Here is a 12,870-nt window from a genome sequence, read left to right on the forward strand (position 1 = left end):
TTTTCTAACAACATTGGTCTCTACTGACACAAACACAACCCAGATTTCAAAACAAGCCTACTTACCAACAGAAACAGGATGTAACTCAAAACCAAAAAGCCCAAAATTATGTTTTAGGCTATAGGATTTCCACACTGTCTTTCCATTCCACAACATTGTTCTGCTAGGGCTAATGAACTGGCTCACCCAGACTTCATCTCAAGACAACAAGACAGGATGTCTCAAACCAAATATAGGTTAATGAGAAGAGAAAAAACTGGCTTTAGCCAAGACTGTCACATTTCAACTGTCATTCTGATTTATCCTAACAACAAGCTTTTCTACTGACACCAAACACAACCTCGTTGAATCCTACAAAACCAGCCTACTTACCAACAGAAACCAGGGTGAGAAGAGTAGCCTAATTGAGTAACTGCAAGCCCGAACCACAAAAGCCCAAAATTGAGGAGGAGGAGAGGATGCTTCCACACAAGTCCCCTTTCCACCCATACACCATGTTGTTCTGCTAGGGCTAATGATACTTTCTGACTGGCTCAGAGTGCCACTTCATCTCAGAGAGAGAGGGGAGAGAGAGGGAGGAGAGGAGGGGGGGAGAGGGGGAGAGAGGAGGGAGAGAGGGAGGGAGAGGGAGAGAGGGGAGAGAGAGAGAGAGGGAGAGAGAGACAGAGGGGGAGAGAGAGAGAGAGGGGGAGAGAGAGAGGGAGGAGGAGAGAGAGAGAGGGGAGGAGAGAGGGAGGGGGAAGAGAAGGGGAGAGACAGAGAGAGAGGGGGGAGGAGAGACAGAGAGAGAGGGGGGAGAGAGAGAGAGAGAGAGAGGGGGGGAGGGGAGACAGAGAGAGGGGAGGAGAGACAGAGAGAGAGAGAGAGAGGGGGGAGGAGAGACAGAGAGAGAGAGAGGGAGGGAGAGAGAGAGAGGGGGAGGAGAGAGAGACAAGACTTCCAGAGCCAACTGTCCTCACCCTGAGACCAGGGAGCCCAAATTGAATCCTATTCCCTATGAGCACTACTTTTGAGAGAGCCCAATGGGCCCTAGTCAAAAGAGAGTGAGAGAGAGGGAGGACAAACAATAAGACCCATTGTGGAGACTCCACCGATGATGTTGTTATGTTGTTGGGGGAGAGAGGCAATGGGAGACACTCCTACTACCATCCTGTTCTGCTCACAAGAGGGACGTATCTACAGAGACAGAGGTAGGAGACAGTACCCAGACAGAGAGAGACAGTACCCAGACAGGGTAGAGTACCCAGACAGAGAGAGGAGGTAGTACCCAGACAGAGTGTAGGAGGAGACCCAGACAGAGTGGGGAGACAGTACCCAGACAGAGTATAGGAGACCCAGACAGAGTATAGGAGACAGTACACAGACAGAGAGGAGGTAGTACCCAGACAGAGTGAGGAGGTAGTACCCAGACAGAGTGGGAGACAGTACCCAGACAGAGAGGAGACAGTACCCAGACAGGGGAGACAGTACCCAGACAGAGTAGAGGAGGGGGAAGAGGGTAGGAGAGAGAGACAGGGGGTAGAGACAGAACCCAGACAGAGTGGGGAGAGAGACAGAAGAGACAGAGAGGAGACAGAGACAGGCTGAGGAGACAGTACCCAGACAGAGGGGGAAGAGACAGAACAGACAGAGAGAGGAGGAGTACCCAGACAGAGTGTAGGAGACAGACACAGACAGACAGACAGACAGACAGACAGAGAGACAGAACCCAGACAGACAAGACTTCCAGACAGAGTATCACCAGGGCTTCCAGACAGGCTTAGGAGACCCCAGACAACTGTAGGAGACAGTACCCAGACTAGGAGACAGGCCCAGGCCCAGACAGAGTGTGAACTATACCCAGACAGATGTAATGACAGTACCCAGACAGAGTTTTGAGACAGAGCCAGACAATGGGAGACAGTCAAAAGTAGTAGGAGACAGTACCCAGACAGGAATAGGAGGTACCCAGACATTTGGGACAAACAATAAGACCAGGAGACAGAACCCAGACTTAGGAGACAGTACCCAGACAGATGCCAGTACCCAGACAGGTTGTTGGAGGGCAGACACAGGAACCCAGACAAGTGTGGAGACAGTGTAGGGACAGTACCCAGACAGAGTGTAGGAGACAGTACCCAGACAGAGTGTAGGAGACAGTACCCAGACAGAGTGTAGGGACAGTACCCAGACAGAGTGTAGGAGACAGTACCCAGACAGAGTGTAGGAGACAGTACCCAGACAGAGTGTAGGAGACAGTACCCAGACAGAGTATAGGAGACAGTACCCAGACAGAGTGTAGGAGACAGTACACAGACAGAGTGTAGGAGACAGTACCCAGACAGAGTGTAGGAGACAGTACCCAGACAGAGTATAGGAGACAGTACCCAGACAGAGTGTAGGAGACAGTACCCAGACAGAGTGTAGGAGACAGTACCCAGACAGAGTGTAGGAGACAGTACCCAGACAGAGTATAGGAGACAGTACAGACAGAGTGTAGGAGACAGACAGGCAGAGTGTAGGAGACAGTACCCAGACAGGCTGTAGGAGACAGTACCCAGACAGGCTGTAGGAGACAGTACCCAGACAGGCTGTAGGAGACAGGAGACAGAACCCAGACAGAGTGTAGGAGACAGTACCCAGACAGTACCAAATGTGTATTGTAATAGATTACAAATAATTGTACACAGTGGACAATATTGTTTTGTCTTACAAAGGCACAGACTGTATAAAAACCTCAACTCCACTCAGCAGTAGGAATTACAAAACATGCTACTAGCTAACATTTGGGAATTCATGTGACAAACCAAGTCATTGTATTTTGTAACTCTTCCTAAGCACTTTACACAATGTTTGTTTACTTGGCTCAGCCTCCACATATTCAATGTGATTGTCTTGTGATTGTTTTTGATGGTTTTATTGTGGGGCCTGTTGGGGCTGTTTTTGATGGTTTTATTGTGGGGCCTGTTGGGGCTGTTTTTGATAGTTTTATTGTGGGACCTAGTGGGGCTGTTTTTGATGGTTTTATTGTGGGGCCTGTTGGGGCTGTTTTGATGGTTTTATTGTGGGGCCTGTTGGGGCTGTTTTGATGGTTTTATTGTGGGGCCTGTTGGGGCTGTTTTGATGGTTTTATTGTGGGGCCTGTTGGGGCTGTTTTGATGGTTTTATTGTGGGGCCTGTTGGGGCTGTTTTTGATGGTTTTATTGTGGGGCCTGTTGGGGCTGTTTTTGATGGTTTTATTGTGGGGCCTGTTGGGGCTGTTTTTGATGGTTTTATTGTGGGGCCTGTTGGGGCTGTTTTTGATGGTTTTATTGTGGGGCCTGTTGGGGCTGTTTTTGATGGTTTTATTGTGGAACCTGTTGGGGCTGTTTTTGATGGTTTTATTGTGGGACCTAGTGGGGCTGTTTTTGATGGTTTTATTGTGGGGCCTAGTGGGGCTGTTTTTGATGGTTTTATTGTGGGGACCTGTTGGGGCTGTTTTTGATGGTTTTATTGTGGGGCCTGTTGGGGCTGTTTTTGATGGTTTTATTGTGGGGCCTGTTGGGCTGTTTTTGATGGTTTTATTGTGGGGCCTAGTGGGGCTGTTTTTGATGGTTTTATTGTGGGGCCTGCCTGTTTTTGATGGGCTGTTTTTGATGGTTTTATTGTGGGGCCTGTTGGGCTGTTTTTGATGGTTTTATTGTGGGGCTGGGGCTGTTTTTGGTTTTATTGTTTTATTGTTTTGATGGTTTTATTGTGGGGCTGTTTTTGATGGTTTTATTGTGGGGCCTGTTTTTGATGGTTTTATTGTGGGGCCTGTTGGGCCTGTTTTTGATGGTTTTATTGTGGGGCCTGATGGTTTTATTGTGGGGCTGTTTTTGATGGTTTTATTGTGGGGCCTGTTTTTGATGGTTTTTTTGATGGGGCTGTTTTGATGGTTTTATTGTTGGGGCTGTTTTTGATGGTTTTATTGTGCTGTTTTTGGGCTGTTTTTGATGGCTGTTTTGATGGTTTTATTGTGGGGCCTTGTGGGGCCTGTGGGGCTGTTTTTGATGGTTTTATTTGGGGCTGTTTTTGATGGTTTTATTTGTGATGGTTTTATTGTGGGGCTGTTTTTGATGGTTTTATTGTGGGGCTGTTTTTGATGGTTTTATTGTGGGGCCTGTTGGGCCTGTTTTTGATGGTTTTATTGTGGGGCCTGTTGGGGCTGTTTTTGATGGTTTTATTGTGGGGCCTGTTGGGGCTGTTTTTGATGGTTTTATTGTGGGGCTGTTTTTGATGGTTTTATTGTGGGGCTGTTTTTGATGGTTTTATTGTGGGGCCTGTTGGGGCTGTTTTTGATGGTTTTATTGTGGGGCCTGTTGGGGCTGTTTTTGATGGTTTTATTGTGGGGCCTGTTGGGGCTGTTTTGATGGTTTTATTGTGGGGCCTGTTGGTGCTGTTTTTGATGGTTTTATTGTGGGGCCTGTTGGTGCTGTTTTTGATGGTTTTATTGTGGGGCTGTTGTTTTTGATGGTTTTATTGTGGGGCTGTTTTTGATGGTTTTATTGTGGGGCCTGTTTTTGGTTTTATTTGGGGCCTGATGGTTTTATTGTGGGGCCTGTTGGTGCTGTTTTTGATGGTTTTATTGTGGGGCCTGTTGGTGCTGTTTTTGATGGTTTTATTGTGGGGCTGTTTTTGATGGTTTTATTGTGGGGCTGTTTTTGATGGTTTTATTGTGGAGCCTGTTGGTGCTGTTTTTGATGGTTTTATTGTGGGGCCTGTTGGGGCTGTTTTTGATGGTTTTATTGTGGGGCCTGTTGGTGCTGTTTTTGATGGTTTTATTGTGGGGCCCTGTTTTTTGGTGCTGTTTTTGATGGTTTTATTGTGGGCCTGTTGGTGCTGTTTTTGATGGTTTTATTGTGGGGCCTGTTGGGGCTGTTTTTGATGGTTTTATTGTGGGGCCTGTTGGTGCTGTTTTTGATGGTTTTATTGTGGGGCCTGTTGGGGCTGTTTTTGATGGTTTTATTGTGGGGCCTGTTGGTGCTGTTTTTGATGGTTTTATTGTGGGGCCTGTTGGGGCTGTTTTTGATGGTTTTATTGTTGGTGCTGTTTTTGATGGTTTTATTGTGGGGCCTGTTGGTGCTGTTTTTGATGGTTTTATTGTAGGGCCTGTTGGTGCTGTTTTTGATGGTTTTATTGTGGGGCCTGTTGGTGCTGTTTTTGATGGTTTTATTGTAGGGCCTGTTGGTGCTGTTTTTGATGGTTTTATTGTTGGGCTGTTTTTGATGGTTTTATTGTAGGGCTGTTTTTGATGGTTTTATTGTGTGATTAAATGGTTAAAATGGGAACCCTGCCTACCAGGCGCCCAGGGCTTCTGAATCAAGTCCACCTACCGCAAACAGCGCAGGACGAATATAAAAAATAAAAATAAAAATTCTACAGAAATGTTTGACGATCGACTAGTGATGCCTTGAAGAGGATCGGCCAGTCGATGTGAAATCGACCGGTTGGTGACCACTGCTCTATGACCTCAAGTCACTGAGTCAGTGTCCACGTCAGTGTTATTCTCAGAGGCAACCTGGAACCCATCCCAGTCCGCGTGGTCACATCCCAGTCCATCTGGAAGAATAGATTCTGATTGGTCAAACCAACCGTTGAACAGGCACTTCTTTTGGCTTCATTTACACACACAGACAAATTCTGATTTTTATTTTTATTATTTTTTTCTCTACACTAGTTGTTATTTTGAACTATTAGATCACTTCTGGAAAATATTGGATGTGAAAAGATCTAGTGAGATACCCAATGGGCTAGACAATTCTCTTCTCATCTTGAAAAATATATTTTTTACTAAGAATGTGGAAGTCCATCAATTCACCATCATTGACACAACAGAACAAATCAAATTATCAAAATATCCTGGGAAACCGAGAAAACTAATTCAATACAATTTAAGGCCAAGTGGCAAACAAAAATGCAGGCAGTATGAATGGAGGTGTGAGCATGCGAGTCTGGGCTGGTGAGAAGTACTCACGGTTTGTCTCTTAACACAAGTTAAGACAATTCTTAGAAGTCCCCTAGTTTTTGTGATGCTGCATGAGATGTCCAGTTGAGTGACATCCAGGTGTGTAAACGTGACAAATCTGATTCATGAATGATAGGTTGCAGGTACCCGAGCTATTAGAACTGTCAAATGGTTTGGAGCTCTGTGCTGGATCTGGCCTGGTTTCATGACATCGTGTCAGTCTAGTGTTAGCTAGAGATTTCTCATCATCTAGCTCGGGGATGGGCAACTTTGATGGGGGTTGGGGACGGCCAGTGAGGGGCTGCAGTGGCTTATGGGTCCCAAAACAAGCCCCAAAACGTTTTTGCTAATTTCCTGCAATTCTACTAATTTCTCCATAAGGTGGAGGCAAATGTTTGCCGTTTTTAATATAATAACTGATGAACAATGGAAATACCGACAGGGCAGAAAATACTAAATAGTAAATACTGCCCTGTCGGTAATTCGACCATACTACAATCTTAGATAAATTAGCTGGACGCTAGACTACCAATAAAACGTTTCAAAGCGGACATGGGCTTATTAAGTGACTGCAGTTTGTGTTTTCTATTATTCTAACTCTCATCAGTAATTTGAGACCCCGAATTAGTCTCCCTCCCCCCAAAAAAGGTTGAATTATTGCCCACTATGCACATTTTGTACCAAGGCGGAAGTTAGAAATAAACACGTTTCTAGGAAACACTGGGTCACTTGATAACTTGTTGATACTAGTGTTCAATCTTTGATAAGAACGTACAACTAACTTGGCCAAACATGATAGCTAGCTATTTATTATCTAAAAACTGTCAACCAAAACACTGTCCTCCTTGGCACTGCTGCCTTTTCAAAAAGGGTGATTATGTTTGCAGGGTCATCGCCTGACTGCTAGCTAATCAGTAGCAACCAAGATATTCAACAACAACAGACAAAGTAGACACCAAGATATTCAACAACAGACAAAGTAGCAACCAAGATATTCAATAACAACAGACAAAGTAGCAACCAAGATATTCAACAACAGACAAAGTAGCAACCAAGATATTCAACAACAGACAAAGTAGCAACCAAGATATTCAACAACAGACAAAGTAGCAACCAAGATATTCAACAACAACAGACAAAGTAGCAACCAAGATATTCAACAACAGACAAAGTAGCAACCAAGATATTCAACAACAGACAAAGTAGCAACCAAGATATTCAATAACAACAGACAAAGTAGCAACCAAGATATTCAACAACAACAGACAAAGTAGCAACCAAGATATTCAACAACAGACAAAGTAGCAACCAAGATATTCAACAACAAAGTAGCAATGCCCAGAGCCAGACTAGACTGTAAAGATGAATTTTAGACCATTAACGAGATATCAAGTGGCTGGTATGTTTTCTAACTAGCATGGTTGTATCTACCTAGTTAGCTTCATCATCCAAACTTTTAGTTGTTTCAACGAAAGCCAACTGTTTTAAAAAAACGTACAAATGGTACTTGCTAGTTAATTACTTACTCATTGTTCATGTTTGTAAACTAGTTAGCGAAAACATATCGGTGTTTATACAGATTAGCTAGCTAAATTAACGTTAGCTAGCTGGAGAAAGCTAACTAACTAGCCGACGTTAGCTAACAACTCGCAACAGTGACTAGCTAGCAAATGTCATGGTTTTTTTGATGACTTTAAAAATGAACTACACTTCTCTGGCGTGTCTGTGTTTTTGTTAACTAGCAAGATAAAGAAAACATTGATTAGCTAGTTAGCTAAGTAGACTTACAAAAGAGGCTCTTGCGGTTCCCCAGAATGTTGTCCTGTTGCCAGTGACTCTATTCTTCTGTCAGGCAAACGCTGATATTCCATAAGGCTTCTGTTGTCCTTCTAGCTGTTAGTCTGTCGGTGTAGCTGGCTGTGTGTGTAGTTGGCTGTGTGTAGCTGGCTTTGTGTAGATGGCTGTGTGTAGATGGCTGTGTGTATCTGGCTGTGTGTAGTTGGCTGTGTGTAGCTGGCTGTGTGTAGCTGGCTGTGTGTATCTGGCTGTGTGCACTCTGCCCTGCCTCTGTTGTTGTCAGCCACTGACGCTCAAATCACCAGACTGCCAGTTGAGTGTTATCAGGAATCAGGGCTGCGCTGTAAATTGCAGGATGTTTTTTTTTCGTTCTCGGAAGTTTGAAGTCAAATGATGATTCCTTTTTTTTTGTCGAAGAATCTTTCAAAAATATTTTGATGTAAACAATTGCTCATCGTCCTGTCTGTTTACTATAAATTAACCGGCAAACGCTTCCACGCGACCAGAAAGTGAATAGTACACATTGGAAAACAAAAGAATGGTTTTCTCTTGTACAACTAGCACTTGTAACTTTCTCCCACTCGAGGGCGGCAGAGTCCATCAATTCAATGGTCATTCTTCTCTTGGTCCTGGCTTTCTCAAGCAATGATGTATCCATCTATATATATATATATATATAAATAAATCAATGGGTGGATTCGATTATGCTGAACCGCGGGGGCACCGGTATATGGCCCGTGACGTGTAGACGTTAAACTGTGCGGGAGGAGCGCACTCTCTAATAGAACAGTAATGTTGCGCCATGCTGTAACGCCGTGTTGCCATGCTGTCATGTTGTCAATAAGGCAGCATGGTGCATCGTCCAGAAACACAGGCAACAATACTGTAATGAAACAGCAGGGAGCAAGTCGCGAACCCTCGACCTTCTAGCCCGAAGTCCTGCGCGCTGTCGACTGTGCCGCAAAAGTATACTCAAGCGGTAGGGTCGATTTCCTCGCTTATAAACCCAGGGTCGTTACAATTTCCATAAAATATATGTTTGAATTTTCAAACTAGCTTTTATTTGCAAGGCAGATAAAGTGTTTTTATCAAAAGCAATCCCTTTTTGCATGTGAAAACAGAATACTCATTCACAGAATCCTCATTACTCCATGTGCTTAGATCCAAGGGCACAGACATCAGTTCAACGTCTAGTTTTGATTTACATTTGGTTGAGTTGTCCACTAACTTGAATTCAACATTTCACCATATCATTGGATTTAGGGTTAAAAAAGGGATGATTTGTTTTTGCAAATCGAATCAATTTTCCACATTGATTCAACATCATTTCATATATTTTTTCATTTAAATTATGTAGAAACAATGTTGATTAAACTCGTTTTTATTCAGTGGGTAAATAGGGATGAGTCAAATATACAGAATGGAGGACAATGGGGGAGGGTCTTTCTTCAATTTCAGTCAAAAGGAGAATTTTTGATTTTTTTTTTAATGTAGCCCCGTGGAGGGTCATGCAATTTGTAATTGATTAAATGTAAATATTTCTCAGTGTTTTAAAAATAGTTGCTTATTAGGCTATTTATCCATGTGTGCCTGACGCCGCCCCTCATCTGATTCTCTGCTGGGTGCACAATATCAAGTTCACCTCTCGGCTATTTAGTGTGATCTCAATCAGATGATCCATAGCCTAAATAAGCTAAAGGGTACGAAGTGCATGCTGGGAGATGTACAGTGCCAATGTTATATTTCTAAGATAGCTGCTAGTATGGTATAAATAAAATTATAAACAGTGGTTCGAGTCCTGAATGCTGATTGGCTGACAGCTGTGGTATATCAGACCATATACCATGTGTGTGACGAAACATTTATTTTTACTCCTCTAATTATATTGGTAACCAGTTTATAATAGCAATAAGGTACCTAAGGGCGTTGTGGTATATGGCCAATATAGCACGGCTAAGGGCTGTGTAAAAACACTCCGCGATGCGTCGTGCATAAGAACAGCCCTTAGCTGTGGTATATTGGCCATATGCCACACCCCCTCGTGCCTTGTTGCTTAACTAGGCTGCATTAAACACTGAAATGGACATTCCAACCCTGAGTCCCGTCTGCTCTGCTCTTACTGATCCAAAACGTGTTTGTGTGCTGCTTAACCAATGGCTGTGCTGTGCTGTGTGCTGCCTAACCAATGGCTGTGTGCTGCCTAACCAATGGCTGTGCTGTGCTGTGTGCTGCCTAACCAATGGCTGTGCTGTGCTGTGTGCTACCTAACCAATGGCTGTGCTGTGTGCTGCCTAACCAATGGATGTGCTGTGTGCTGCTTAACCAATGGCTGTGCTGTGTGCTACCTAACCAATGGCTGTGCTGTGTGTTGCCTAACCAATGGCTGTGCTGTGTGATGCTTAACCAATGGCTGTGCTGTGTGCTGTTTAACCAATGGCTGTGCTGTGTGCTGCCTAACCAATGGCTGTGCTGTGTGATGCTTAACCAATGGCTGTGCTGTGTGCTGTTTAACCAATGGCTGTGCTGTGTGCTGCCTAACCAATGGCTGTGCTGTGTGATGCTTAACCAATGGCTGTGCTGTGTGCTGTTTAACCAATGGCTGCGCTGTGTGCTGCTTAACCAATGGCTGTGCTGTGTGTTGCCTAACCAATGGCTGTGCTGTGTGCTGTTTAACCAATGGCTGTGCTGTGTGCTGTTTAACCAATGGCTGCGCTGTGTGCTGTTTAACCAATGGCTGTGCTGTGTGCTGTTTAACCAATGGCTGTGCTGTGTGCTGTTTAACCAATGGCTGTGCTGTATGTTGCCTGTGATGGCAGTTCAGGAGGAGAGTCAAAGGTTTCTTCCCATTTATTTATTTTGATTAAGGCCTAGTCCCAAAATGACAGAACTTAACCCAACGACAGAACTTAACCCAACAACAGAACTTAACCCAACAATAGAGCTTAACCCAACGACAGAACTTAACCCAACGACAGAACTTAACCCAACAATAGAACTTAACCCAACGACAGAACTTAACCCAACAACAGAACTTAACCCAACAATAGAGCTTAACCCAACGACAGAACTTAACCCAACGACAGAACTTAACCCAACTACAGAACTTAACCCAACAATAGAGCTTAACCCAACGACAGAACTTAACCCAACAATAGAGCTTAACCCAACGACAGAACTTAACCCAACGACAGAACTTAACCCAACGACAGAACTTAACCCAACAATAGAGCTTAACCCAACGACAGAACTTAACCCAACGATAGAACTTAACCCAACGACAGAACTTAACCCAACGACAGAATTTAACCCAACAATAGAGCTTAAGAACGGTTTCTAAAAATGCCTATCTACTGCTCTGGTCTGTCCAAGACGTGAGGTTAAATGGTAGATGCTCTCTGCTATCCACTTTGTTTTAATTGTTATTTTGGGTATAGGGGAGGGTCACTTGTTTGTTTTTTTTCACCCCCAAGGCATTCAGGGAGGGTTTAGGTTACATAGATTTTGCTGACGGGATGGTCATCCCATTTTCATTTCAGAGAGGTCTGATATTCTCCATGTAACCGTTATTATAAATAATGTTCCCTCCTTTACATCACTTTGAGCAGAGATCGCGGTGGGCCGAAGCAGGGCACCTGGTTCAAGCCCTGGAAGCAGCCCCTGGGGTTCGAAACCAATACAATTAACTTTCACCCGCGCCCGGGACAGATTCATTCGATTCTCCTCATTGTTCTCAATGGGGGATGTGATCGCGTGTGGTTAGACTCAGCGCTTTCCATTTACATAGGATAGGCCTAACGTTCTGATCATCGTTTCGAAATGCAGCGATTTTAAAGTATTCCGTGACACTTGATTATTTCAGAAAATAAGTTATTGAAAAGTCTCTTTCAGGGATTGCCTTTGCTTTACCAGATACTGTGTACTATTCTGGTGTTTGACAAACCGCTCCGACTCAGTGCTCACTAACCAGTGGATCGACTGGTCGATCTTTAAGGCATTACTAGTCGATCACCAAACATTTCTATGGAAATGCCAATGATAAAGCCTTGCGCTCATATTTTGTTTCTCCATTCGTCTTGGTCTGCTGGTGGTAGGTGTACTTGAGAAGCCCCCGCGCGCCTGGTCGGAAAAGTGTTCATTTTAAACCATTTCATTTGTCTGATGGGATAAACATTCCTGCCTACCCAGCTGACCAGGAGAGCTAAATAAAGTATGCCTACCGCGCTAGCCAATCAGATAGCTCAAATCACCGTGCCTACAACTTCCACGACCCCAGAGCAAAGTTTGATACAAGCCTAGGTGAGATTTAATAACCTTTAAAAAACCATGACCAGAGAGAGACTGTCAAAGAGTACAGCAAAGTTTGATACTAGCGTAGCTCAGTGTGCCCTCATTTTCGAGCTTCAACCCTCCCCCCCCCCCCCCCCTCTGATCGCTCCAATATATCTCATCACGCTAATGTCCAGGGGGGCTCTCACCTGGGCTACTGCTGTATTTTGAATTTTAGGACCCCTTTAGGTATTATATATATATATATATATATATATATATATATATATATTAACAAATGATTTGATGACACATTGGCCTTACTGCTATTAGCCCATAGAAACACATTGAATAACAGATTCATACATTGAAAAACAGATAGTAAAAAATGAATCTGAAGGAAGTTTGTTTTGAAGTGTCTGATATCGCAGAGATGTAAGAAAGATTAGACGCTAAACTACTTCCATTAACGTTTTTAACTGCTACCGGGCTACCTTCATGACAGTCTACTGAGGCTTCTGGGAAATAAACGCAACAGGGTTTTTTTTAAATCATCTGAGTGGTAGATCTCCGCTTGCCTTTTGACTCCGAATGTGACCTTGAACCCGAATGTGACCTTGACACCGAATGTGACCTTGACTCCGAATGTGACCTTGACACCGAAGGTGACCTTGACTCCGAATGTGACCTTGACCCCGAATGTGACATTGACACCGAATGTGACCTTGACTCCGAAGGTGACCTTGACCCCGAATGTGACCTTGACTCCGAATGTGACCTTGACCCCGAATGTGACCTTGACTCCGAAGGTGACCTTGACCCCGAATGTGACCTTGACTCCG

General features: G+C 44.1%; 1 protein-coding gene across 1 annotated transcript in view; it reads right to left on the reverse strand.

The window, feature by feature from the left end:
* Positions 1-8,250, reverse strand: part of LOC135574979 (ankyrin repeat and IBR domain-containing protein 1-like) — a 111,463-nt gene extending 103,213 nt beyond the window's left edge. Inside the window, exon 1 of the mRNA XM_065027117.1 lies at positions 7,754-8,250. The gene's annotated coding sequence lies outside the window, so the exon portion shown is untranslated. The remainder of the gene's footprint in view (positions 1-7,753) is intronic.
* Between the last annotated feature and the right edge of the window lie 4,620 nt (positions 8,251-12,870).

This window comes from Oncorhynchus nerka, linkage group LG14 (assembly GCF_034236695.1).
Source record: "Oncorhynchus nerka isolate Pitt River linkage group LG14, Oner_Uvic_2.0, whole genome shotgun sequence".
Lineage (NCBI taxonomy): Eukaryota > Metazoa > Chordata > Actinopteri > Salmoniformes > Salmonidae > Oncorhynchus > Oncorhynchus nerka.